Raw genomic sequence first — 24,750 nt, forward strand, 5'->3', positions numbered from 1 at the left:
TATCCGTAGCACTTAGAGGAGGTGTTCCACCAAAAAGGTGGATTAGCAATAAACCCAGGTCAATTCCTGATTCGCAAAAGGCAGTCAGCCAGCTAGAGCATGCATGTGGGGAACGGCTTGTGAAAGCTCAGAGAGAGAGAGAGAGATCAAGCCTTTCTTGGGAGCCTAAACCAAGAAAGAAGTCAGCTCCTTTCTAGGGATCACAGGGTGGTGGAGGAAGCTACCTCCCCTTATAGATCTGGCTCAAGAGAAAAAAGAAAATCATGTGATATGGCCAAGGGGACATGAGCAGTATCCTTCAGACATCAAGGAAATCCTTCTGTGGGTTGCTGTCTCTTTAGGAGCCCAGATTTTCTAGCTGAATTCATAGCAGAGGCCACTCTGGGAGCAGCTTTATTGCAAGGAGGAGGAGGAGGAGGGGTGCAACAGGCAGGGGCGCATGTGAGCAGGAAGGGGTTCCCACAAGAGACTACACAGGCTGCAGTAGAAAAAGAACTATAAAAGGGGTGAGAAGTCCCTTCACTGCCATCTGTAAGGAAGATGCCTTTTTGCACAAGGCTCCAGCAACTGCATACAGTGAAGGGTCATAATTCCAGATTAATGAGGCGATACCTTGCATTGCAGCCCTGTGACTTCCCCATTGCCTTTATGCCAGGGAGATTATTCAGATTACTCAGATCAGTTTACTTGTTTTCTCAGGGGAAGAAAATGAAAGGAAGGCAGCCCTCAAATGGCAGGGGCACAGATGCTCCCCATTGAGGGCGAGGTAGAAACCTATATAAAGCAGCTTGAGCCCATTTACCTGGGTCCTGTGGAAAAGGCAGTGTTGCTAAAAGTGGGTGCTGAGAAAAGCAAACACTTGGGGGTAAAAACAGGCAATGAGCTAGTGGAGAGCTGGATACAGGAGGGAGCCTGGCTTTTGGGGGATCTGGGCTTCTTTGAAAGGTAAGAGAAATAATGGAGAAAGGGGGCTTGAGGGTTGGTTAATGGGAGGCACGCGTTAATAGGTTGTTCCTTTCCTTCTTCCTTTGTTTTGTGGTGGCTGGGTATGGCTGGATGGTACTGACCCTGGATGAGCACAGAGCCCCACTCTTCTGGCTACTATGCCCATGTGCAATACCATATGGTGCTTGTCCTGTGGAAACGACCATCTAAATGGATATAGCATATAAATAGCTAGATAAAGGGAGCTGTGGAGGGGAAAGTAATACAAGCTTTCTTTACAGATGGTATGGATGGAGAACCAAATACCTGAAGTGATCAGTCTTGAGTTGCACACTGTGTGTGGGTGAGTTAGATATCAAGCCTAGTTCTTCTGGGCCCTGAATTTCTTCTAATGTTGTTTCTACCAAGGCAATTCCTGCCTTAAGCTTTCCACAGCTTCCTTCCATCTCTGTAGAGTGTGTGTATTTTTTTTTTCCTGTTCTTTGCTCCTGGCTTTTTCCTTCCCAATTACTCAAACACGTGTAGAAAGGGATTCCTTAGATCCTGCTGGAGACTGCATGGTTGGGTTGCTTGTATTGGGAAGTGCTCTTGGAGAAGTAAAACTACTCCACTAGGGAGAACTCAATGGATACTCTTACTCTTTTGAATTCTCTAACAACTTTCCTCATATGTACCCTTATTCTTAACTTGTGTTGAACAGAGGGTCTTAAGGCTTTCCAGGTCCCCAAAAGTCAGCAAACATTAAAGGTGTTTTATTTATTGATTTTTTTTTTTTTATTTTTTTTTTTAAATTTGGTGAGGTGTCAGAGGATCAAGTTGAGGCTTTAGGTTCTTATGGAAAACACTAGGGTTGGATCTAGGAGGTATAAGCTGGGAATTTAAGTGTTCATGTTTGAGTCCCAACATAAATTGGATGCTGAACGCAATTTGGGGGTTGGATGTGGGTTAATTTGTTGTGTGCACTTAACTGAAATGGCTTGGCTAAATTGGTACAACCTTTTGTGAAAGTACTTTCAAGTTGCTTTGGCCACTTGATTGATTTGGCTGGTCTTTTTAAGCTTCCAGGCATAAGATTGCATTAAAATAAATGTATACACCTAGAAGAGCTGTGCCCATATCACTAAATCTATTTTTCCCTTAACTGTCTTTAGTTGAACTGATGTCTCTTGTGCCCTGATAAGGCCTGACTGCTGTAGACTGGGATTCTGTGGGACTTGGTGAACAGCAATGATACTACTTAATGATTTGGTACTTAAGTTCAGATGCTCCACATAATCCTTTCAGAAAGTGGTCAGGGTGCCAGTTGCATGAGAAGAGGCTTTTTTTGCTTTTTATTTTTGTTTTTTTTTTTTTTTTTTTGTGATTTGGATGGGTTGGAACTACTGTCCCACAGGCTATTTCCTTCAGTCTTCTGGTACTTCTGCTTGCATGTCATGTGGGGGGGGGGGGGTGTATATACATGGGGACTGGCCTCCTATCTGAGATGCTGGCAGGATTTCTTTTCACCATGGTATGCCTGCTCCAGTAACTTGTATATCTGCAATTTGGAGGTGGGTGGGGTGTCAGTGCTTGGTTTACATACTGGAAAGAGATTGGTGGGTTTTGGGTAGGATTTCAGTCCAAGGGTATCTTTCCATGCGGCTTCCTGAACTCTGGAGTTAGGCTCCTGCAGAGCCAAGTTAGTGAAGCCCCAGTAACTGTTTGTGGGATTGCAGTTTCCACACCTGGTCTGCATCTGGGCTTGTGAGTGCCTTATTAGCACATGTGTTTTGTATGATTGTCTCCTGGGGTGCAACAGTGGTGAGAGATGGGGAGCCTGTGAATGGAGGAGGAAAGAATTTTGTTTCCTGCAGCTAGTAAAGCATCTGCAATGCAGACCACTTACTCTCCCTCTCCCTCTCCCTGTGCTTATGTTTGGTACACACTGCAGCACAGGGGGATTTGCCAGATCCCAAATCCGTGAGGGTCTTTCACACATCTGTGTATGTACATGTTAGGTGACGGAGAGAAGCTTGTTGTGAACCAAGGGAAGAAAGCAAGGCACTTCAAACATGGCATGTTCGTCCAGTGTTGTTGTAATAGCAGCACTTGCATCTCCCTCAAATAGTACACTGTTTCCTGGGAACAGCTTGGTTGCTGGATTAGATGGGGAAATATAATTGCATTGCAGTGAGGTAGTTGCAAGCGCAGGCTGGGGTCACTTGCACTGAATGTACAGACCACACGGGGTCCTTGTGCTGAGCCAAGAGGCATTGTAGCGCTGCTGGCTTCCTGTGTGTCAAGCTGGGGGTCCTATTGCAGGGAGTGTGGGAAAGGGAGACTAAGCACAAGCTCCTGCTGTGGGGAGAGCAAGGCTCTGGCATCTGCTTATTCATCCGGGTTTCTAATTGTGGCCCTGTGCTTGCTAGTGGAGGCAGTCTGGTAATACCTGCTGCCCAGGTGGGTCTGGCACTTGCAGTGGCTTTGTCACTTTGTTGCCCGTTTCCTCTGGTGCCTTTGAGACTGGAAACAATGTGAACTTGTGCTATTCTTGCCTGAATTACATGGGCCCTCAAACAGCAGTGCTGTACATGCTTGTCACACAACTGCCATGCCTCCTGCTCCAGGCATGGAGCTGGGCAGGTTGAATGGTCCAGCTGCTCCCTTTTGGGTGGTGTGGCTTCAGAGAAACCCCTGCTTGTGGTTTGAAATGCTGCTCTTGTCTCCATTTTACTTCTAGAAAATCTCAAAGGAGAGTTTGCATCAAAAACATACCCTTCTATAGACCTCACTTTTTTTTTTTTTTTTTTTTTTTTTTTTTTTTTTTTTATTATTAGTCCAGGGAAATTTGAGAAGTCAACTTTGTCCTTAATGACGCTGGAGAGAGACCCTTTAATCTTGAGTTCGCTTTGGCTGGGGGATGCTTCCTGCTAGCTTGAGCTGGGTGGTGGCTCAATATAAAGTTCAGCTGTGTCTTTAAAGTAAATGAACTTCTGAGGATTAGACCAGTGTGTCAGGAGGCTTCCAGGCTGCAGGGACAAAGCCACAAAGAGTAGCGTAATGGGTCTAGCTTGAACTCCCAGCAAGCACAGCTAGGTTTTGAAGAGATCAGCGTTATAGTATAGACTCCATACAAATCTAGGTGCATGCAGTGTTCAGCAACTTGCATGATGTGGCTTGGTACCACAGTGCAACTGTCTGCCACTTGGGTTGAGGTGCAATTCTAGTAGCTGGTAGCAGTAGCAGGCTGTTGGCCCAGCTGCTGAAACGGTATGGGATACCTGATCATATTTGCACTAAAGTAATATTAAGATGCGAGTTGGGGCACACATTGGTTTTAATGTCACAGACCTTTAGGGACTCGCTTTTAATAAATGAGGTTCAGTTGGGGTATTAATTGAAGATCTTTGCTTAATATTACTTCTATTTTTATCTGCCATTTTTTAGTCCTTGTTTCACTCTAAACCTTTGGGAAGTGCAAAATTATAAATCAAATGAGCTCCTACTAAAACTGTAACCCTGTGTGGTTTTTAGTTGGCATATGATTAAACAGTGATCACAGAGCAAGGAGAAATGCTCAAATTTTTATGTCCAAATTTTGCAGCCAGCTGATTGCCTCAGGTATAGTATTGTGCAGATCCAATAGAGTTGCACTAAATGCATGAAGAGGGAATTGGGAGATGATATGTTTTGGAGCTTGAAAAGGGGCACAACAGATGGAGTTTGAGCTAGTTCATGCTATAGATGTACCAGAAATTGACATCTGCCATGTCCTGTCATGATTTGGTTTAGACCAAAGGTAACTAGGGAGATGCCAAAGCCAGCTGGTCTAATGGTGGGTTTTATGATGATGGTGATGATCTTTGTATTAGGGGGTGAATTGAGCCACTCATGCACCCAGGCATCTTGGATATTAAATGAGTCTTCCTCAAGTCCAATTGCTATTCTCCAAAAGGAAGGTCTAGACTTCAATCTCGGACATGATGGGTTTAAGAGAGCTTTGTGTATAGGCAGCTGCAGGTTTGTTTGTTTGTTTTTTGTTTTTTTTAACATGTTAGTCCATAATTTACTTAAGGCATTTTTTTTCTTCTTTAATGGGGGAGGATGCATGTTACTAAGAATAAGGAGCCATCGAAGAGGGATGGATAGGATTGTTCCTGTGATGATTCGCATTACTTGGTTGAGTTGTATATCAACCTTATCAGTGTGAGCACTATTCAGCCAGATTAGGGAATGATACTCTGCCACAGAATAGACAACAGCTAATACTGTTGTTCTCAGTGCATGGGCATCAGCTCGCCAAGGAGGCCTTGTATGATAAATGCTGTCCGTACATTGGGTGTGGAAAACCCTGCCCTTCAGGATTATCCCATGCTAATAGCAGGGGAGGTAGAAGTGGCTTGCCTTGTGTTACCTGCCAGACCTGGAAATAGTATCTGGTTCTTCTTCAAACCAGCCCTGTATCTCTGAGGCTGCTTTGCTTGTACTGCCTTGTTACAGTAACATAGAAACATTCATTTGGCTGGAAGCCCGGAGAATATCAGCAGTGTTAGAGCTAATTCTCTTGATAGCAGCAACTGCCTTATCAGAAATTTAGAAATTCAACACAAAAATTCCCTAGTAATTTTCTTTAACTTATTGAGTAAATTAATTACAGGGAAGAAAAATGTATCTCTCATTGCAGTTTCTACTGTGTGGAGCCAGTGAAAAATGACCAAGTCTGTAAAATAGTCTACTAAATAATTAACTTCCCAGATAATTTTTTTTCCTCCCTTTTGACTCAATTACTAGTCGGTACTAGAAAGTGCTGAAAAAAACATGGGGGTGGAGGGGTGGTGCTGCATGAAACAATTCTTATGGTCAAATCTTTGATGTACAAGAAGCACTTCCTTTTTTTTTTTTTTTTCTTTTTATTTGGGGAAAGATTGGGCCAAAGAGCTTTTGATTTTAATTCTAGGCTTTATCTGCTGGTTTTTTTTTCTTTTTCTTTAATCTGGTTGTAGAGATGCCTCTTGCTTTGTCATCAGCGTCCCTGAATCTGTTTTGTGCTCTGTACTCCTATTTAAATGACTTATGAGGGTGCTCTTTGGACACTTGAATTTACTCTTATGGTTAAAAATGGCATATTGTATCATGGAGCAGGAATCCAAGGCTGGACTTGGAAGAGATCAGCAGTGGATGCTGAGGATGTTACTCTTCTTCCACATGGTAGAGCTGAAAGTCGGACCTAACTTTTTAGTCCTTACCATACCTGTCCTTGGCTGACCTCAGCTTTTTTTTTCCCCCTCCCAAGAGCACAGTCAAGGGGCAGAGATATGTGCATCTCTCTTGATTAGGGTGAACAAGGCTCTGCCAGCTCTCCCTGTCCTCAGCTTCCCTCCACATGTCATTTGTGCCAGGTCCCACAAATGTCTGCTATCAGCTGCCCAATGATAATGCCTCTGGTGCCAGAGGCTCTGGCTGGATTAATGAGTGCCCCAGATATTTCCTTGGAGGTTCTTGGATAACTTTGTGGAGATAAGGTGGTGTTGACTAGCTGCTTGCATCCTGTCTTGGGAGGGAATGGGGCAAGGGCACTTGAAAGGACAAATGGCTCAACTTTTGATTTTATTTATTTACTTGGGAGCCTGAATTGTGCCAGGGGGGCTGAAGCTTTTTGAGAGCTATATCCTTTTGATTTAATGAAAAAGGATTGAAGGGCAGTGAATTGGAAACTGTGGAAGCTCTTTATTTTGGGAAGAGGTCGAGTAGATGTCTTTAGCTAAAGCAGAGATATGTGCACCCCCAACACTTTTATTTTGGCAGCAGTTTTTTCTCTTATCTTTTAAACTGGAGCACTTTGCTTGGGTGTACAAGTTTCTACCTTGGCAGAGCTGGTCTCTTGTGTGCATTGCCTCTTCTACTTTGTGCTAGCTCTCGGACTGCAGTCCTACTGCTTTTACCAGGTAGCTGTGTGCCTTTGACACGGAGAGTAGTCTAATTGTAACAGATTAATCCATTAGGATTTACACTTCTATTTACTGGATGGAACTATCCATTTCACAGCTGTGCCTCGCATCTAGCTGGCTAGCAAGCAATTTAAATATAGAAAGCAATTTAACCTAGTTGGAGACCAAGGCAACTCACTTAATGCTGTGCATAAATTTCTGAGCTCTTTGCTCCTGGCTGTCAAATGAGAGCCTAACTTCTCTGCCCTGGGAAACCTGAAAAGCAATGGGTGATGCTTTGGGGTAGAGTAAGAGGTGGCTCTTAATGGGCAAGGATTTTCAAGGTCAAATCACCTTTTTTCCTGGTATTTAGCTTCCATTTTAGGGTAATTGCCCGTTCTCTGAAGGGGGCCATATTTTGCTGTCAGTTGTGCTCAGCACAGTTGGTAAGAGGCTTCTGGTTGAGATGTAGGTAACCTCACTAGTATAGACTAGGTAGAGGATGCCACTAATAATTGCAGGGAGTGTTAATATGGAGTGGGGGGTGGATAATGTGACCTTTGTTTCCCCACTTGAAAGAGAGAACTGCTACCCCAGTGTTTTTAGAAGGAGAAAATCCATCATGTTTAGGGGAGACTTTCTTCCCAACTGGTTCTCCAATAGTGCCCATGTGGGGCTTTTTCTTTTTAATAGCTTCTCAACTGGCCATTACTGATTGTTTGTTGGAGACTAGATTGACCAGAGGCTTCCAGAAACGCTTTCTCCTGTGATTTGAGTAGGATCAGAGTTGCCCAGCTGTACTGCTGAGTGGAAATCTGAGTCCATCTTCATGACCCCTGCCTACTTCAGTCAAAAAAAAAAAAAAGTATCCAGGCATGGTCATCTACCCACAAAAAGACTGGGTGAATATGGCTTCAGTGGTGCTTTTGTCTTGCAGGGGTTGAAGGGATGTACAGCTTTCACCCTGCCCCTATCTATACATTCCAGGTATGACCAGGAAACAATTTGCAAGTTTTTGCAATCTAGTTAGGAGGCAGCATTAGAGACTTGCTCTGTATGGGCATGGATTGGCCTAGGCTTTTCTTTTAAAAAGAGAGAGATGCGCCCATCCACTTTACTGCTAATTGGGATAGATAACCAAGGGGAAACAGGCATCAGCTGCCATCTCCCCTACTGCCCACCTGATCAGCTGGGTCCAGTCTTCAAGGGTCCCCTTCATCTGGATCTGGCCCATGGGTTTGGGAGTCTGACACCCCTGCAACAGGGGGTTTCATGACTAAAATTCAATCCAGTCACTCTTAACCCCCTGTAACAGAGCCAGCAGGCTCTCCAGCACTTGTAGTAGAGACAAACAATTACAAGAAATTTTTTGCAAAAATTTTGCAAGCTTTCTTTAATTTGCAAGCAGGCTCCCATTTATTTGAGGAGGCAAGGGCAGCAGGAGGAGCCAATATGGAAAATAAATGGGGGGGGGGGGGGGGGATGGGGGACATATTGCAGAGTGGGTAATTACTTGGCAATGGTTGGGCAGGGAAGAGGAGACACCTGCAGCAGCTAGCAGCAAGCCTAATCAGAAAGCACCTGTGGGTAATTAGGAAGGTTTTGGGTAGGACCTGTGGGAAGTGAGGGCCTGTCCTGGAGGCTGCTGGGGAAAGAGTTCTGCAGAGAGAGATGCCATCAATTGCTGGAGGACTGGTGGAGAACTTGCTAGGTTGGTGATGCGTAGGGCTGAGAGCCTGCAGAGGACTGCCTGGATGTCTCCTGAGCTGGCAGGTGCCTTGCAAGTAAGGCTTGAATAGCTTGCAGGTGAATATAACCAGAGTGGTGCAGTTTGTGTTGCAGCCAGAGGGTGTATGATTTTTATTGACCTCCTTTAAACTGGGTGGGACAGGGTTTTTTTTTTTTTTTTTTTTTTTTTTTTTTGGGAGGTCCCATCAGTGTGCAAGAGACCAGGAGTTGAGCTCAAGGCAGTGACTGGGCCACAGGGCCCTGAGCCTTAGCAGGGTGGAGACAGGCCAGGGAGCCCAGTATTGCTTTTAGAGGGTGTGAACTGGGGCCTGAAGCCCATGAGGAGCAGAGATGAGGCTACTGGAGCCAGGGACCCCATAGCCCAAGAGGGGCAGAGATGCCTGGGAGACCCAAAGCAAGGGTTGGGGACCCATAGCTCATGAGGGGTGAACTCTGGGGCCAAGGGCCAGAGCAAAAGCAGGGAGCAGAGGCCCCAAGAGACTGAATGGACAGGGCTGAAACCCAAGAGCCTGGTGTGGTGTGGTGCCCCTAGCCTGCAAGGGGCCAGCTAGAGAAAAGGGGTACAAGGCAGGAAGGCTGAGTCCCCAACAACAGTGTGAAGGCCTGGAGTGGCTGGACACTGGCTTGAGAGCAAAGTCCCCTATTTCAGTGGGAGTTGGTAACACATGTGAGCCATGAGCATGGCAGCAAGGGAGACTTGGGGGCTGTGAATGGCCTGTAGGGCAATGGATGCCCAGGGGGTATGTCGAAGCAGGCCTTCCTGGCTTGCTGAGGGTGGGATTCAGAGAAGGGATCTGCTGGCAGACTGAAGGACTGGGGCTTGCTCTAGGTCCCTCCGGCAGCTTCCCTTTCAAAGTCAACCAACTACATTGAGGTGTGGCAGGAGAATGGTTGGGGAGGGTACCTTGGAGCCAGAGCTGGGCAGCTGCCATTCGGCCTCCCAGGTGTCTCAGTTGCCCCTGGGGCCTGATCCTGTTATACCCCCATAGTGAAATCCTAGAACATATGGTTGTAGTACTCTACCCCTAGCAGGTTTCCTAGGAGGTGTGAGGGGACAAAGTGGATGACTGGATATACAAGAAGGCTGAATTACTGCTTGGAAGTGAGTTTTTCCTGGGCTGTGGGTTATGGCTAGTTTTCTGTACTGGAGAGTAATAGTGGAGGTTGGGTTGGACTAGCTGCCTCCTGGCAGAGTTGCTCAGACACTGATAAGGGTGTCACTGGCCTTCCTCTTTCCTTTTTCTCCAGCTTGGGGCCTGCTGACAATATTCCTGTAGCCAGGTTTGTAAGAATACAATTCCCTGGGGAATGTTTTACCACTTAGCATCAAGAGCATGATGATTGCCTCTCTCCTGAGCATCTCGGCCCACTGAGTCTTGGGCAGGGATGAAAACATCTCAGTGGATTGTGGGCTTGTAGGACATGCATAATGTCTTCTCCTAAGCTGGGACTTCTGCCCTACCCTCCTTTTTGTCTTTTTTCCTTCAACAAAAAGGGCATCCAAGAATGACTGACTAGTGGCCTATTGGGGTACTCAGATCTTTGTGCCCACAGCTGTGAGTGCTGCTTCTCAAAAGTGGAAAGGGGCTATAGATGGACATGAGGGACTCCAACCCACCAACAGTTAGTGCTGACCTAGTGAAGGGACACTTGGAGGGGTTGGACATGTTCAAGTTGGCAGGCCCTGATCTTTATCCAAGGGTGCTGAAAGAATTGGCCAGTGTCATTGCAGAGCCACTGGCTAAATTGTTTGAGCACTCATGGCACTTGGGATGGGTCCCAGAGGACTAGAAAAGGGTCACTGTGGTCCCTACTTCTCAAGAAGAGGAGAGAAGATGATCTGAGTAACTATAGGCTGGTTAGCCTCACCTCTATCCTTGGGGGGGGGCGGGAAAACCTTTGAAAAAATTAAGGATTACATTTGTAGGAGTCTAGGAGGAAAAATAATGCTGATGGGCAACCAACATGGTTTCATAGTGGGTAGATCCTGCCTACCTAACCTTGTTTCTTTTTGTGACCAGGTCACAAAATGCTTAGATGACATTCATCCCCACTCCTGCATCTACTTGGATTTTAAAAGGCCTTTGATACAGTGTCACATCCCATACTTAAAAATTAAGCAGTTGTGATGTAGATTATTACAGTCAGGTGGGTGGAGAACTGGCTAACGGGATGCACCCAGAGAGTGGTGGTGAAAGGATCATTTTCAACCTGAAAAAATGTGGGCAGTGGAGTTCCCCAAGGTTAGGTCCTTGGACCAGTGCTGTTCAGTATCTTCATTGGTGACTTGGATGAGGGCATGGAGAGCGCTCTGTCCAAATTCATGGATGACACTAAATTATGGGTCAAAGTAAACATATGGGAGGGCAGGAAGCAGATTCAGGCAGATTTGGATAGATTGGGAATGTGGGAAGAACAGAAAAGGATGCAGTTTAACCAAAGATAAGTGCAAAGTGCTGCATCTAGGGGGAGAATCGCCAACAAGCATACAGACTGGGAGGTGACTTCCTAAGCAGCACAGCAACAGAAAGGGATCTTGGAGTCATAGTCGACTCCAAAATGAACATGAGTCGTCAATGTGACAAAGTGATGAGTAAAGCCTACTGCACTTTCGTGCATTAGAAGGTGTATCACAAACGGGTTTAAGGAGATGATGCTTCCCCTCTATGCGGCATTGGTAAGACGGCAGCTGCAGTACTGCATCCAGTTCTGGGCACGGCACTTCAAGAGGGATGTGGATAACCTTGAGAGGGTCCAGAGGAGGGCTACTCATATGGTTAAAGGCCTGCAGGTAAGATCCTATGTGGAAAGATTGAGGGATCTCTTCAGGCTCCACAAAAGAAAGCTGAGATGGGATCTTGTGGCTATCTACAAATTCATCTGGGGGGGGGGGGCAGCAGGAAATAGGGGATACTCTGTTTACCAGGTTGCCCCTTGGGGTTACTAGGAACAACAGCCATAAACTAATGGGGAGCAGATTTAGATTAGACATTAGGAAAAATTCCTTTATGGTGAGGGTTGCCAAAATCTGGAATGGGCTTCCAAGGGAGGTGGTGCTCTCCCCTACCTTGGAGGTCTTTTTAAGAGGAGATTGGACAAGCATGTAGCTGGGGTCATCTGTCCCCAGTGCTTTTGAGTCTTCACCCCCCCCTCCCCCAGCAGGAAATCTATTGAGGTCCCTTCTGACCCTAAAAATCTATGAAATCCATGAAAGTATGGTGTACCATAGTCTTAATGGCATGTGCTCCTGCTGCAGCCTTGCCCTTTGTCCTGCTAGAGAAAGGGGAGGTCACCCTTTTCCTGTGACTTGTACCCCGGCCATTTTCCAAACAGGGAGTGGAGTACTGTGGGGATGGCAGGGAGAAGATGCTCCTGTTGGTCAGCTGCTGCTTGCAATTGTACCAGACCAATAAGTAAAAGCTGTGGTGCTTGGTTCTACATGCATGTCTGGATGAGATCTCACCAAACGATTTGCCTATTTAAGAGACGAGGAAAAATGATTGTGTTGGTGTTCAGGGCATTCGGTTGGGGTGTGGGAAACTTAGGCTTATGTCACTGCTCCACCTAATATCCTTTATTACAAATGAGGCATCTTGCAGGGTCTGTTCATAAGCACACTACTTCACATGCAATGGAGTCCTTGGTCCCTGGGCAGTCCCACTCCACACCAGCTGAAGAAGTGTGGAGGTCAGGCCATGATGCCAGAACATCTGCACTGAAAAGCCTGCCCCTCCAAAGAGGCATCCAGTTTAGTTTGGTTTCATACCTGGAGTTCGTTTAGACGGTTCACAGGTAAAAGACTTTAAACATTAGTTGGGACTAGGTGGGTGAAGTGGGAAGCCTGCTGCTCCTCGTGTACATCATTCAGAGCCAGTCCCAGGTGCAAGGGAACTCTTCTTTCTACTTTAAATATTTGAATGCTACTGTTGTTTATGGGGTGGGAGATATGGGGAATAAACTTGGCTGTTTCTCCTTTATAGACCACTAGGACAGTCCCTGGAAAGCTGTTAGTCAGGACCTGGAAAGGCTGGAGTTTAGATCTTTGGTAAAGCTGAAAGAGGGAATGGGCAAAAAGGCAGCCTCCTTCTCCTGGCAACATGTCACTGATACCTCCTCTTCTGACAGTGCAGTGCCCTAGCTGTTCCTCCTGTTTATAACCGTTCCCTTGCAAGTGACTTCAGGGGAGCTCCTCAATACAGAATTAAAGCAAGCTCCACAAATGGACTTTAACAATCATGAGACATTTGTCTACTCACAGGAGTGGTTCCACAAACCAGCTGATTGTCACCCGGGCTTCCACCCATCGGGGTAGAAGAAGCTTTCTCGCCTTTCCATCTGTTTTCGTGCAGTAGATGCCAGCTGGAGAACAAGACTGTGACATCAGCTCTTGCAAAGAGCTCACCAATCTACTTCCAGCTTGCTGGTTTTGTAAGTATTCCCCAAAGAAGAGATCTTGTTTTAAATTTAAAACAAGAAGATCCCAAAACAAGTGTGGCACTCAAACTGTTCACAGCAAACTAATGGGGAAGCATCTAGGTTAGGTCCAGCTTGTTCTGTACTGAGCAATACCATACATAATATCTTTTGGTTTTTTGGCTTTTGCACCTTGGTGTCATATCTGCAAACAATCCTGGAAGGCACTTTGGAAAGACTTGTTTGAAAGGGATAATGTGGAATTTGTTTAAAGACAAGGGGGAGAGAAATGAGAAGGACCCTTCTAAATGGCCTGCTGTACCCTACTCTACCTTTCTACAGGTGAGGAGCCAAGAGGCTGGAGCAGAGAAGCAAAGACTTGCAGTATTTTGCAGGCTAAGGCAGGGGGGGGAATAAAAAAAATACCCTGATGGCTCATGTCATGTTGGAGTCTCTTTAGAGTGCATTTTCTTTCTCTCCCTCATAAGATCAATAACTTTGAGACCAGATGAAACCTTTGAAAGTGGAAAAGGAAAGATTTAAATTCCAGTAAGTGTCCATGTTGTGACTTTATACAAATGCCTTCCATCCAGAAAAAATTACAGCTACCAGCCTTGTTGCCTTAAACTTCAGCCTCAAAGAAACAATTTAAAGAGAGGAAACTATTGGACTTAACAGTGTGTTGTATAAAGCAAATTATGAAATACATCTGTAATAAATTGCCAGCAGCCAAGACCACAGCCAACTGATATAAGGCCTATTACCCAGAAGTGAGGTGGGAACAGTGAGTAGGCTAGTTTTAATAAAGGAATTTATTGGGTTTAGAAAGTGTTTTAAAGGGCCATATCATTTTTTAAAGAATGTTTAAAAAATCTATAGCAGGTCAGTCCAGGTCTTAAAGCAGTGTTACAGCAAGGGAGATCTTGGCACTGTTTGTCAATTGATGATGGTTATTCAAGGCAAGTTGGTGTGGGTACATCTGTGCAATCTTTTAGTCCTTTTTCCCCCCTGTGCAAAGGGGGAGGAAACCTGTTTGGGTCTATTCCCTGAGTCTCAAATGGTGAATTGGCTGTGGTCATAAACCACCTGGGCTTCTACCTTGAGGAGGTGCTTGTCATTCTACCAGCACAGGCTCTTGACTGGTAGCTTCCTTAGCACAGCTGGCAAGGCTTGAGGTTGAGCTGCTGTCTGGCCCATTGAGCTTGGTGATGGATTCAACCCAGAGCTCTTATGAGGCTAAAAGCTGACCTTCCCCTGGCACCCCATTGTTGAAGGTTAGGGCATTACTCTGAATTCATGCCATGAGATGAGCAGGGGAAGGTCCTGCAGGCTTGCTTCCATGATTTGCTTTTGCTTTGCAGGAGGGATGGCTGCCTAAGCTCTAAGCCTGCTTATCCCTTCCTCTTGGCTCAGTGCTTGCTGTGTATTAGCAACACCCAGCATGGTGGGGCACCTCCCTAGGTTCAGGCTCCTTTTTGCTTTCCTGAAGGTACAGCCCATGCTGTATTGGGTTTTGTGAAATGCCTGCTGCTGGGCTGGCACTGAGGCATCTGTCTGCAGTAGCAGCAGGGTCTTTAGGTGGCTAGACATACTTCTGTATGGCTTGAAGTAAAACTGCTACGGCAGCTTCCACATGTCTGGAGTAGCATTGGCAACAGAACGGTGTACCTAAGGCAGTCATCAACGTAGGCATGGTTCTTGTAGTCTGAGCAAGCTAGAGACTGACCAAATGCAAGCTGCTGAGTCTCCTTCCTAGATCCTGTTCCTCCAAATAGATCATGGACTCTACAGTGAGAATAAACTACCTCCCAAGCAAGATGAGCACAGTTTTCAGCTATGCACAGTGCTACCCTGGCTTTAACTAAGCTGTGAGCTACCAATACCCAAGCCATGGTATTGGAGCTCTGGTTCCTGGTATGTTGATAACATCTAGTCCAGGGGCAGGCAATTACATTGGGCGGAGGGCAGTTTACTGAGTTCTGGCAAGCTGTCAAGGGCCATGTTTCCCTCTCCAGTGCAGGGAAGTGGGACCAGCCCTGCAGTCCCGGGTCGGAAGCCTCTGCTAGGCAGGGGCTTCTGGTTGGAGTGGGGCAGGGCTGGGTGGGTCTTGCTGCTGGTTCCTGCCACTGGCTTCCCCTGGGTCTGACTGACTGCCTTTGGCTCCAGGCAGCCAGGAGCAAATATTCATTTTCCAAACTTCTATCCGGCCCGCAAGGCCCCTAAAGAATAGTCTGGTGGGCTGGATCCAACTTTTGGGCTGTATTTTGCCCACCCCTGAATCTAGTCAGTTTCTGGAGGCTAGGAGATGAAACTGCTTCTCTGCTTATGATTCTTAAGGGGCTTCTGTAGCTGAAGACTGACGCACATACCTTGCTATACATCACTTGCTTAATGTATCATTGCTCATAGTGTGTAAATTGAGGCTGTGGGTGCTTTTCAAAAAGATGCACCAGTTCAGCTAGAAGTTATTGAGCTCAATGGTGTTGAGACTCGTGCTCTGAAAGATTTTTACTGGATGGAGTTGGTAGGATTCTCTGGCCAGTGCTATGCAAGTGGTAAGACTAGAAGATCATTATTCTTCCTAGAGTGGATATGGCTGAATTTATAGAAGGATAGAAAAACAGTTGTGAGTTGCATTATTTGTGCAGGAAATGCATGGAGCAGATTTCAGAGTTCCCAGGTCTGGCGAGTGGCTCATAAAACAGGCAGTACTCTGAGAGTGGCAGGAGGGATCTTGCAGGCTTTGTACTGCAACAACATGCAACTTCCTAGCTCTCCATTTTTAATCCTCCTTGACATCCCAGTTGCTGCTGCTTCTATAATGAGTGCACAGACAGGGAATTAGAGTCTTCACTCTGTTTTATTTTACCCACTGAGTCTAATTAACGTATGCAAAGAGGTGGCACTCATGCAGGCAGTGAAGAATAATTCACAAGGATGCTGGCACAGAGCTGATCCTCTGATGGGGGAGGAAAGGGGGGGGCAGGGGTCATGGAATGCATGCTGTGCGCTCGTGTGCCAGCTCCTGCTTGCTGCTTGGCTCCAGTGATACGTTGACACTTGTTGCTCAGTGCTAAATCTCTAGCACTAGGCAGGGCTGTGCACAAAGTGCACTAGGTAGGTATGAAATAGCACTGCAAAGCTGAGTGATGAATTGGGTTGGTGGGCCATCATGGGAAATAAAATATATATATACATTTAAAAAAAGAGAATTTTTTTTCTCATGCCTGCAGTGATTGCACAAAGTCTTATGTTAGGGCAGCTTGTGCATGAGATTCCACAGATACCCCTATGGAGTGCTAGGACTTTCAGGGAGTGCAAATGGATGACAATAGGGGCCATAAAATACAGAAGTGACTGGAGTTCTGCTCTCCCTTCATTACTGCTGCATTATTTCTATCAATTCGTATAAAGGATGCTGTGAGGATTAGGCTCCCTTCTTTAAGTGGATGCTTGCTCAGACCTAGTAAAGAGCTTGGAAAAGCCATAGGGCTAGTGGCTTTTCTCTGCCCAAGTGCTGTGAGGTCAATGGACACACGCTCCCAACAGGATTCTCCAGCTTGAGCTGGGATCCTATATTTTGCAGTGTTGCCACAGTGCTGGTGGGACTTCGTGTTGCCAGTGCAATGAAAGGGTTTAAATCTTGGGCTACTCTTGCTCTTTCAGCCTTTTTCAGTTGGCATATCCTAGGCCTGATAAATGGGATGTGGTTCCTCTGACTCAGGAAAGCTCTGTTCCCAAGCCTCTCCCTTACAAAGAAAGCATTTTGCAATGCTGCTGACTGCCAGTTGGCTGCATAGCACAATGATGTCAATTCTTCTCCACTGATAGGCAGAAAGCTCAAATGACAGGCCCTTGGGTGTTGAGAAGAAACAAGGAGCTGTATGTCCTCAGCAGCCCCTGTGGCCTCTGGCTCCTGTTTGCTGACTTAGCTTCATGTTCAAGAGGGGGTTGTGCTAATGTATTCAAGCAAGGTTGAAGAGCCTGATACTTCCCATCATAGGTCTGTCTTAGTGGGCAAGGAAGGGATCACAGCACTATGTGCTAGCATGGTAAAGCTCTGCAAGTGGCATGATATCTGGGAGTCCTTGGCTGCTGTTTTTTGGACACTGCAAGTGCCCTGGGGCTGTGGGGTGGTCTTTATCCATGTAGATGCAGATAAGGGTGCTGGTGAACTGTCTCCTGCTGCTTGCTGGATTTACACCCAAAGTGCGTGCCCACCCAAAGAACAATTCAAGCTCCAGGTCTGTTCCCAGGCATTGCACTGAGTGCCTTCCTGTCTGAAATGGAAACCCAGCTCTTTTCCTGTCATCTGCCTAGGGATGTACCTACAGGCTATCAATAACTGATTGCTGCAAGAAACTTGGATGGAGCCCTAAACTGGCTTGAGTGCTTGGGTTGTACTCTTCATCCACCTTACACTGTCTGGGAACTAAAACCAGTAGGCAGCCTGTTTCTCCTGGATTTTGGAAGCCTTCTGCTGACTCAAGGTATCTGGAGAAACATCTGCTCTGTTGAGGCACCTCATCTGAATGGAATAGGCAGTCTTCTCCCACTGGGGAGAACTGCAGAAGCAGATGATCAGGGTGCACAGCTTGTGCTGTGAAGTTAGTTCTGAGTCCTTTCTAGACAAAAGCAGAAATAGCTTGGCATTCTCCTGCATCTTGTTTTCCATCCTAGGGAGGCACAGGCCATCCCCAGCCAACTTTGAAATGGGCTTATTTTGTACACCTAGAATTGCTGTCCCCATCTCCAGTCCCCACTGCTTGCAAAACAACCACCCTCATTGATATTACTCTGGCCTCCATCTGATACAGCTGCAATGCTTGTGCGCGCTAGGTTGCTGCAGTCCAGGCAACAAGCTGTACTTTATGCAGCTCACATCTTGATGCTTTATGTATAGTTCTTCTCTGATGTTCCCTTCACCCTATGTAGCATGTAGCATGCACCTCTACCATTTCTCTCTAATTTAAAAAGATGGGAACAATCAAAGAAACGAGGCTTACTGCATTCTTTTCAGCTTAACCTTTAAATATATATAGGAATTTATTTCCCTGGAGGGAGCTTGGCTCGAGTGTAGACAGCATCCTGTTCTGTGTGCATGTTTTGTGTGGTATTATGTGCAGCTTATTTCCCCAGAGAAGCATGGCTAAGATGCCTCATCCAATTCCCACTGAAATTTTTTTACCTTACCCACTCATGACTTGAGGGAGTGGGAAGCTGGGTGATGCCTCTGAGGTCTCCCAACAAGGATGTTGGGACTGTGTAGGGATTTCTGTATTGTACAGACAGTCCCTTACCCAGATGTATGAGTCTTTAGGAAGCCCAGATTTGGACTACTTGCCTCTATCTTTCAAGCACAGATCTCTTCAATGCCCACCATAGGGAGGTCCTTCAGTGCCAGAGCCATGCCTACCATCGCAGAGCAGGGAGACCTACATGGAGCTCAAATGCATAGAGAAGTAAGGCAGAAAGGGAACTAAAGAAATTCTGTCCAACCAGGAATCCAGCCTGCAACCTTGGTGTTAGCGCCATGCTTTAACTTGGCTGTTCAGCCTTGGAAATGCCAGTATATGCCTTGGCTTAGTTCATAAATAAGTATTTGTAAAGTGGGGCAATACCATTTTGCTTTAGGACGGAGTTAGCAAGAGGCCCCAGCTGTTATGGCAGTGTTGCACTTGTGCATGTTCACGGCAAGAGGTCAGACTAGGCCATAGAGGGCTTGCCATCTGAATAGGCGAGACACAAGGGGGAGGAATCCTGACCCCCCCCCCCCCCCACCCCCAGCTGCTTCTGGTCTAGCCTTTGGGAGGTGCATGGTATTTGGAGTACTTGGATGTCTGAGAACACACTTGGCCCCAAGGATCTTTCACAGTGCCCCAAGTGTCCAAGACATTACTCTTAAAGGGTAACGATGCTCAGTGTTGCTGGCACCTGAGAATGAAGCCTTAGTGGAGATGGCTTTACCTTGGCACCAAGGAATAAATGGGATGAAAAAGAAACCCAGCTGTCTTACTATGCTGCTTGTTTGAAGAAAAGCATTTCAGCTGACCTGTTGCAGGGCATTGAGGACTGTTCTCCTAACCAATTTTTAGTGGAGCCCTTCTTGCAACCCAGCAGCTCTGCCTGGGGGGAGGAGGAGTAGCCAAGAGAGACTGAGTTGGAAGGCATTATTTAATTAGCTGCTGAGTGCGAGGTGCGCATTAGTTTTGTACGTTCACAAGACGCATGTTGCTGCCCACAGAAGCTAGTTGCCATAACGACTTTAATTTGTTTTGTAGCCTCTGATGGATTTTGGGTTTTGTTTGTTAATCTCTCTCTTCTTCCCCCCTCCTTCCTCCTGACTCTTAAATCCCTTCAAATACAAGCGCTTGTGCTCTCCTCCCCATAGCAGTGCTTAGCAAATGGTTATTGTATACCTAGATTCCCAGCCCTGCTTCAGTCGGAGAGCACCTCCCTTGCTCGGCTATCCTATTCCTGTGCAGGCCCTGGGTTTACCAGTAGCTTCTGAAATGAGCTGCCAATTCAGGCAGCACTTCAAGGTGTGAAGTCCCTAAGCTGAAAGAGAACCTGTCCCAGGTAAAAGTATAGTGGTCCTGGCTATCTTGCATTAATGTCATAAGACGTCAAAGTGGAAGTTGAATCATCGCTCAGCTGGAGTTGTACAAAGTGTAGGTAGTCCAGTGTAATAAAACACAGTACTCTCTAGCTGCTGCAGATCATGGGGAAGGGGGAAATGGTTCATATTTGTAACAAAACGAGAGAGGACTCCACTAAATTTGTGCCAAGCGTGATGGCTTCAGGGAGGCCACCCATGACATGGGTGTTGTGGCTGAGCTGTCTGGGTCGGGGTCTTGCTGGCCCCTTGAGCTTGCATGAGTGTACTTGATTGCCAAAAAAATACTGCTAGCTGCAAATGGTCTCTAGGGCTATGCTAGCCAGGACTGTGAGCTGCCATGTACCTGTTTCTCCACCTAGAGCCCCAAAACTGGGCAAGTGGAGCTTCTCTATGCTGCCTCTTGCAGGAGAACCAGCAGGCACAAGCCAAATCCCAGGCAATTTGTATGCAGCAGTCCCTGTTGCTGAGGGTGAAGTTACTGTCTCTTAACACTACTATCTTGCTAATTCTACTGACTACATATTTAAAAAAAAAAAAAAAAAATTAAATCCCTTTTTCCCTATGCCCTCCACTCCCATTCCTGTAATCACTGAGACTAACAACTGAACTCGAATGGCAAGAGCATGGCAGGCTGGGAGTTGAGGGCCAAAATGTGAATTTGATTATCAAAGCCACAGCTCTCAAAAAGAGAAAGGGATGCACTCTTACTTGCCCAGGAAAGGCTGGCCAAATGCTGGAGCTAGGATACTGGGCAATAATGATCTGACCCAGTCCAGCAGTTCATATGAAGAAGTTTGACATTTGGTAAAATTAATGCAACCACCCAGTCCCAGAGCAAACTCTGAAAGGGAAGATAATGGCACTGGGGCTTCAGAGGTGAAGTTTGGTTTGTTATAAATAACTTTGCCCTCTGCTGAATTGCTCAAAATAGAAGTAAATGTAATGCACCAGAGAGAGCTGGAATAAAGCATGCAAATGCTTTGCAATTGCCTAGTCTTTGACTAGCATCTCCCAGGCATGGGGACAGGGAGGCGGAGGTATTGGGGTTGTCTGAGCACTGCAGCTGCATGGTCTATTGCTAAGTTGTTGTGCTGTCACAAGGCAGGGTATAGGAGGCCAGTTACTGAGAATTAGGAAATCAAAAAAGCAGGTGAAGGTGGTACAGGTCCAAGATGTGTAGGGTGCTATAGGAAATGAGGATGCTGCAACGAACTCCTCACTTGTCTTAAGTGTCAGGCTAATTGGCTGGCTTGTGTCTTCCTACTACCTGTCAAATTAAGGAGGTAGAAATCATAAGGCTGGCCTTGCTGTGCATGTGGTACATGGGCACTGCAGTGCATCAACCAAGCTGCAAGTAGGGATCCCAGCGGTGGCATGTGTGGGGTCAGGATTTGAGGCACAGGTAGAAGGGTGCTGGGGATCCCAACTGGCAGGCCGAGTTGAGGTTAAACTGCACTTGCAGTGTTGTGTAGAGCAACGTTGCTGAACATCACTCCTGCCGACTTATTGCTTGGGTCTCCTTTCTTTCTATGACCTCCAACAATTTCCTGCACTGAGCTTGGAGCCTTGCAGGCATGGTGTGGTTTAAATCTTTCCTGACCAGGTAGGCAGTGCTGGCTCCCCTCTCCAAAACAATAGAGTGAAGTGCTGTGGAGTAATATAAAAATCAATTGTCTTGTTTAACTTCATTGTTCATTCATTGTTTGACTGCACAAAGGAAAAGCTAAGTTACTGGAGGCCTTCTGGCATCCCTCTAACATGCTGTGCTTGTTCAGCAGTTGAGCATAAGGGGCAGGCATCTGATTTGGGGGGAGCTGGATCTGCTATTGATCCTTAGTTGGTCTGGTGGATGCAGCTGGGTAAATTTACTGCTGTAGTTTAAGACTCTTGGCTGAGGCTGAATATGAACAAGCTCCTTGGTGTCCCTCCAAAGTATTCTCAATGCAGCGTGGCCATGCTAGGAATTGGGTGTCAAGGTTCCTGCCTCAAAGACCCCATCCTGCCATGGATGGATCCTCCTCTTCATGTGTATCTCACTGCATGACCGGGGCCCTCTTTCCCTGACTTCTGTGCTGCCTTTTCACTCATTTCTGGACTTGCCAATGGTGGTCTCCCAGTACTAAGGGAAGGCTTCCTTGTAGTGGGGCTGCCAGTACTGCCCACAGTGGGATGGGTGGGTGATTAGAGCGGAGTGATGCATGTCATGGAGTCCTTGCCTGGCACTGCCTTTAGGGGTGGGTGTGGGAATATCGCATCGTATTGTTTAGGGTCGGAAGGGACCTAAACAGATTATCGGGTCTGACACCCCCCCCCCCCGGGGGGTGCTGGGGTCATTGCCCCAGCCAAATATCTGTCCAGCCTTGTCTTGAAGACCCCCAAGGTAGGAGAGAGCACCCCCAATATGGCTTTCAATAAGCCATTCCTTATCCTACGCCTTGGTGGCCTTGCCTGTGAAATGGGAAGTATTCTTGCCTACCCAGTGCAGAAGCTGTGGAAAACTTTTGCTTCTGTTACCATGGCTTGCATGAGCAGGCCTAGGTTGTGACCCCCTAAAAGTAGTAGGCATGAAAGTCCAGAAAGCACCAACTGATTATCTAGTTTGGCTTCCTTTTTATAACCAAGCAGTAAAATCATCTGGTTAATTCTAGATGGGGCAGAGTTGCTTGAGTTTGCATTTCTGAAGTGCAGCAGGGTGAAAGGGGCGCAGAAGGGCTGCAATGTGTTCTTATGCCATGAAACAAAGTGCAAAGTCTAATATTGGACCAAGCATGTGCCCTGTCATGGGCAGAGGCCGCACAGGCAGATTTAGGGCACTTAGCACATGCAAACAATGAATATTAAAGCATCTCTTAATGTAGCTGACAGAAGTATTAGTGGAAGGGCTACACTTAGTTCTGGAGTGGCTGAAAAAGGAGCTGAGGGGAGAAGCCGGAGACTGCCAACTCTGAATCCGTATGTCTGCACGGACTCCAGTGCTGTTGGCTCATCTAGACTAGCTGTTGCCCAGGCTGGTGGTCCTTTATTCACTCATGTTGCATCCTCGGGGGTTCCCCACTATCTTACCCTGTGATCTTTCATACCAGTGCAAAGTAGATTTGCTTTTAAAGAAATTTTTTGTGTTCAAAGCCAAATCAAGTCCAAATCCATGAGTCAGTCCAGAAGCATAAATGGCCCTACAACTGGCAAACATCCTTCACCCACACCAGGGGCTTCAGATATTTCCAAAGTCTTTTTTGCCAGGCATCTTGCATGCAGGCCCAGGCCCGGAGGCTTGGGGTTTGGATACCCCCAAATTTTGCCTGTCCTCGGCTGTATGGCTGCAGAAACAAGCTAGAGAGGAGCCTCGCATTTCCATAAAGTAGGCTTTAAGCCCCAACACCTTGGTGGGTACTAAAACACTCCAGGGATAACTTCTTCTGGGAATGCTTAAGGAAAACTGCTGTCATGGACCCAGATATATGGTGTTCCCCCTGCCAGGTTGGAGACCTGGGGGATGGAGGAAAGTAAGGGTTAGTGTTTTGGAGCAGTCTGCTGCCCTGGTCCAAGTGACTGCACTGGAGTATATGGGATATCGGAGAATGAGGACTGCAGACTCTTGGACTTGATTGAAGCCTGCCACCTGTTTGTTTTTGTTTTTTTTTTCCTAGGCTGCTGTTCAGGTATCCTGCCTGCTCTCCCACTTCAAGCTGCTATATGCAGACATTATCTACCTAGTAGAGTCCAAGTTGCATAGAGTGGGAAAGGAAGTCAATGGCTGCTTGCAAGAGCGGGGGGCTTCTGTATGTGCATCTAATGCTCAGACATCCCCAGCCTAGGGGGCTTCAGCTCCCCAAAGGATTAATTGACACAGCAATAGTTTTGCTGAAGAACTGACACTAATAATAGCTGGAGTTCAAGGCCTGCTGAGGAGCTGCCTGCTACTGATTCTGTGCAGGGATGGAAAAGGTTTGCTATTGAGAAGGTTGTGTGAGCTTTTTGCTGAGCCCTAGCATCATAACATGGAAAGCAGTGGGTGTCTCCATCCTCTCTGTAGGCTGAGGAGGATTCAGAATTGAATGTAGGTCTGGGTCTTTGAAATGGGAAACCTGATTTTATTTTTTTTTTCCCCCCCCACCCCCCTGTTTTGGGCTGAATTGCGTCAGCTGGGGCTCCCCTCAGTTCCTCGGGGAAGAAGCTCAAGAACTGTTTCTAGGAGCAAATAGTGCAGCTTGGGTCTTCCCTTCCATGGATAAGCTCGAGCCAGAGCTGCTATGCCTCAAACTCACACTTCTGTCTTGTGTTGCATGAGCCCTGCTGAGGCCATGCCTTGTTTGGGGCATCCATCTTGTCCAGTCAACTCTGGTCTTTAACTGTCCATCGGCTTCCTTTCTTGAGACTTGCTTGGAGGATTGTGCTGATTTAAACCCTAGGACTCTGGATCTGAAGAGCCACGCACATACCCATACAGCTAACTCCATTGCATGGTAGTAGGGGACTTGTGTTGCACAGATTTCCCCCCTGTACAGAGGGACCAAGACATCCTCTGCCAGTGTGCCATATGCTCCCAGTGCCTGGGGAAGCTGGCACTGAAGATCAGGGATTCGTGCTGGGTCGGATCCTTTGTTAAAGTTGCTGCTTCTGGCTCCCTCTGGTTATTTGTGGATTAGGCCCCAAATCTAAAATTGAAAGCAAGCACTGAACTGGGATACCAAGTCTGAGGGGAAATAGGAACCTGAAGCCTCTAATCTCTCTAACCTCTTCTCCTTGTACAGCGCATGGGGTGGAAATGGGATGCATGGAATCCATCAGCAGAAAAGGGTCAGGGGCCTAGAGTTGTAGGTCTTCTACCTGATGGCTAATTAGTTAAGCTGTGAGGTCCCTCTTCTCCAGCCCACCCTCTCACTATGAAAAGCCATTTCTTCTCACATAATTTCACTCTTGCTAAAATAAAAAAAAAAAATCTAAGCCAGTGGTGATGTGTAGGGGGTACACATGCACCCCCTAAGTGCTGCTGTACCCCTAGACATCTAGCATTCCCCACTTCAGGTGACGGGGGGGGGGGGGGGCAGGTAAGAGTGCTGGTGCCCCCCCTGAGAGCACGAGTCAAGGAGTGGGGGTGCCAGGAGGTGTGATTCCCAT

The 24,750-nt window shown here is 46.8% G+C and overlaps 1 long non-coding RNA gene across 6 annotated transcripts in view; it reads left to right on the forward strand.

The window, feature by feature from the left end:
* Window positions 1-779: 779 nt before the first annotated feature.
* Window positions 780-24,750, forward strand: part of LOC102557835 (uncharacterized) — a 159,692-nt gene continuing 135,721 nt past the window's right edge. For 2 of the 6 annotated variants that reach the window (XR_009463379.1, XR_009463381.1), the window contains exons 1-3: window positions 781-945; window positions 1,227-1,288; window positions 12,859-13,028. This is a non-coding gene — a long non-coding RNA (uncharacterized LOC102557835). Of the gene's footprint in view, window positions 946-1,226; window positions 1,289-12,858; window positions 13,029-24,750 lie in introns of all 6 variants that reach the window. The other 4 variants (XR_009463380.1, XR_009463376.1, XR_009463377.1 and 1 more) reach the window with 4 other exon arrangements.

This window comes from Alligator mississippiensis, chromosome 7, assembly GCF_030867095.1.
Source record: "Alligator mississippiensis isolate rAllMis1 chromosome 7, rAllMis1, whole genome shotgun sequence".
Classification (NCBI taxonomy): domain Eukaryota; kingdom Metazoa; phylum Chordata; order Crocodylia; family Alligatoridae; genus Alligator; species Alligator mississippiensis.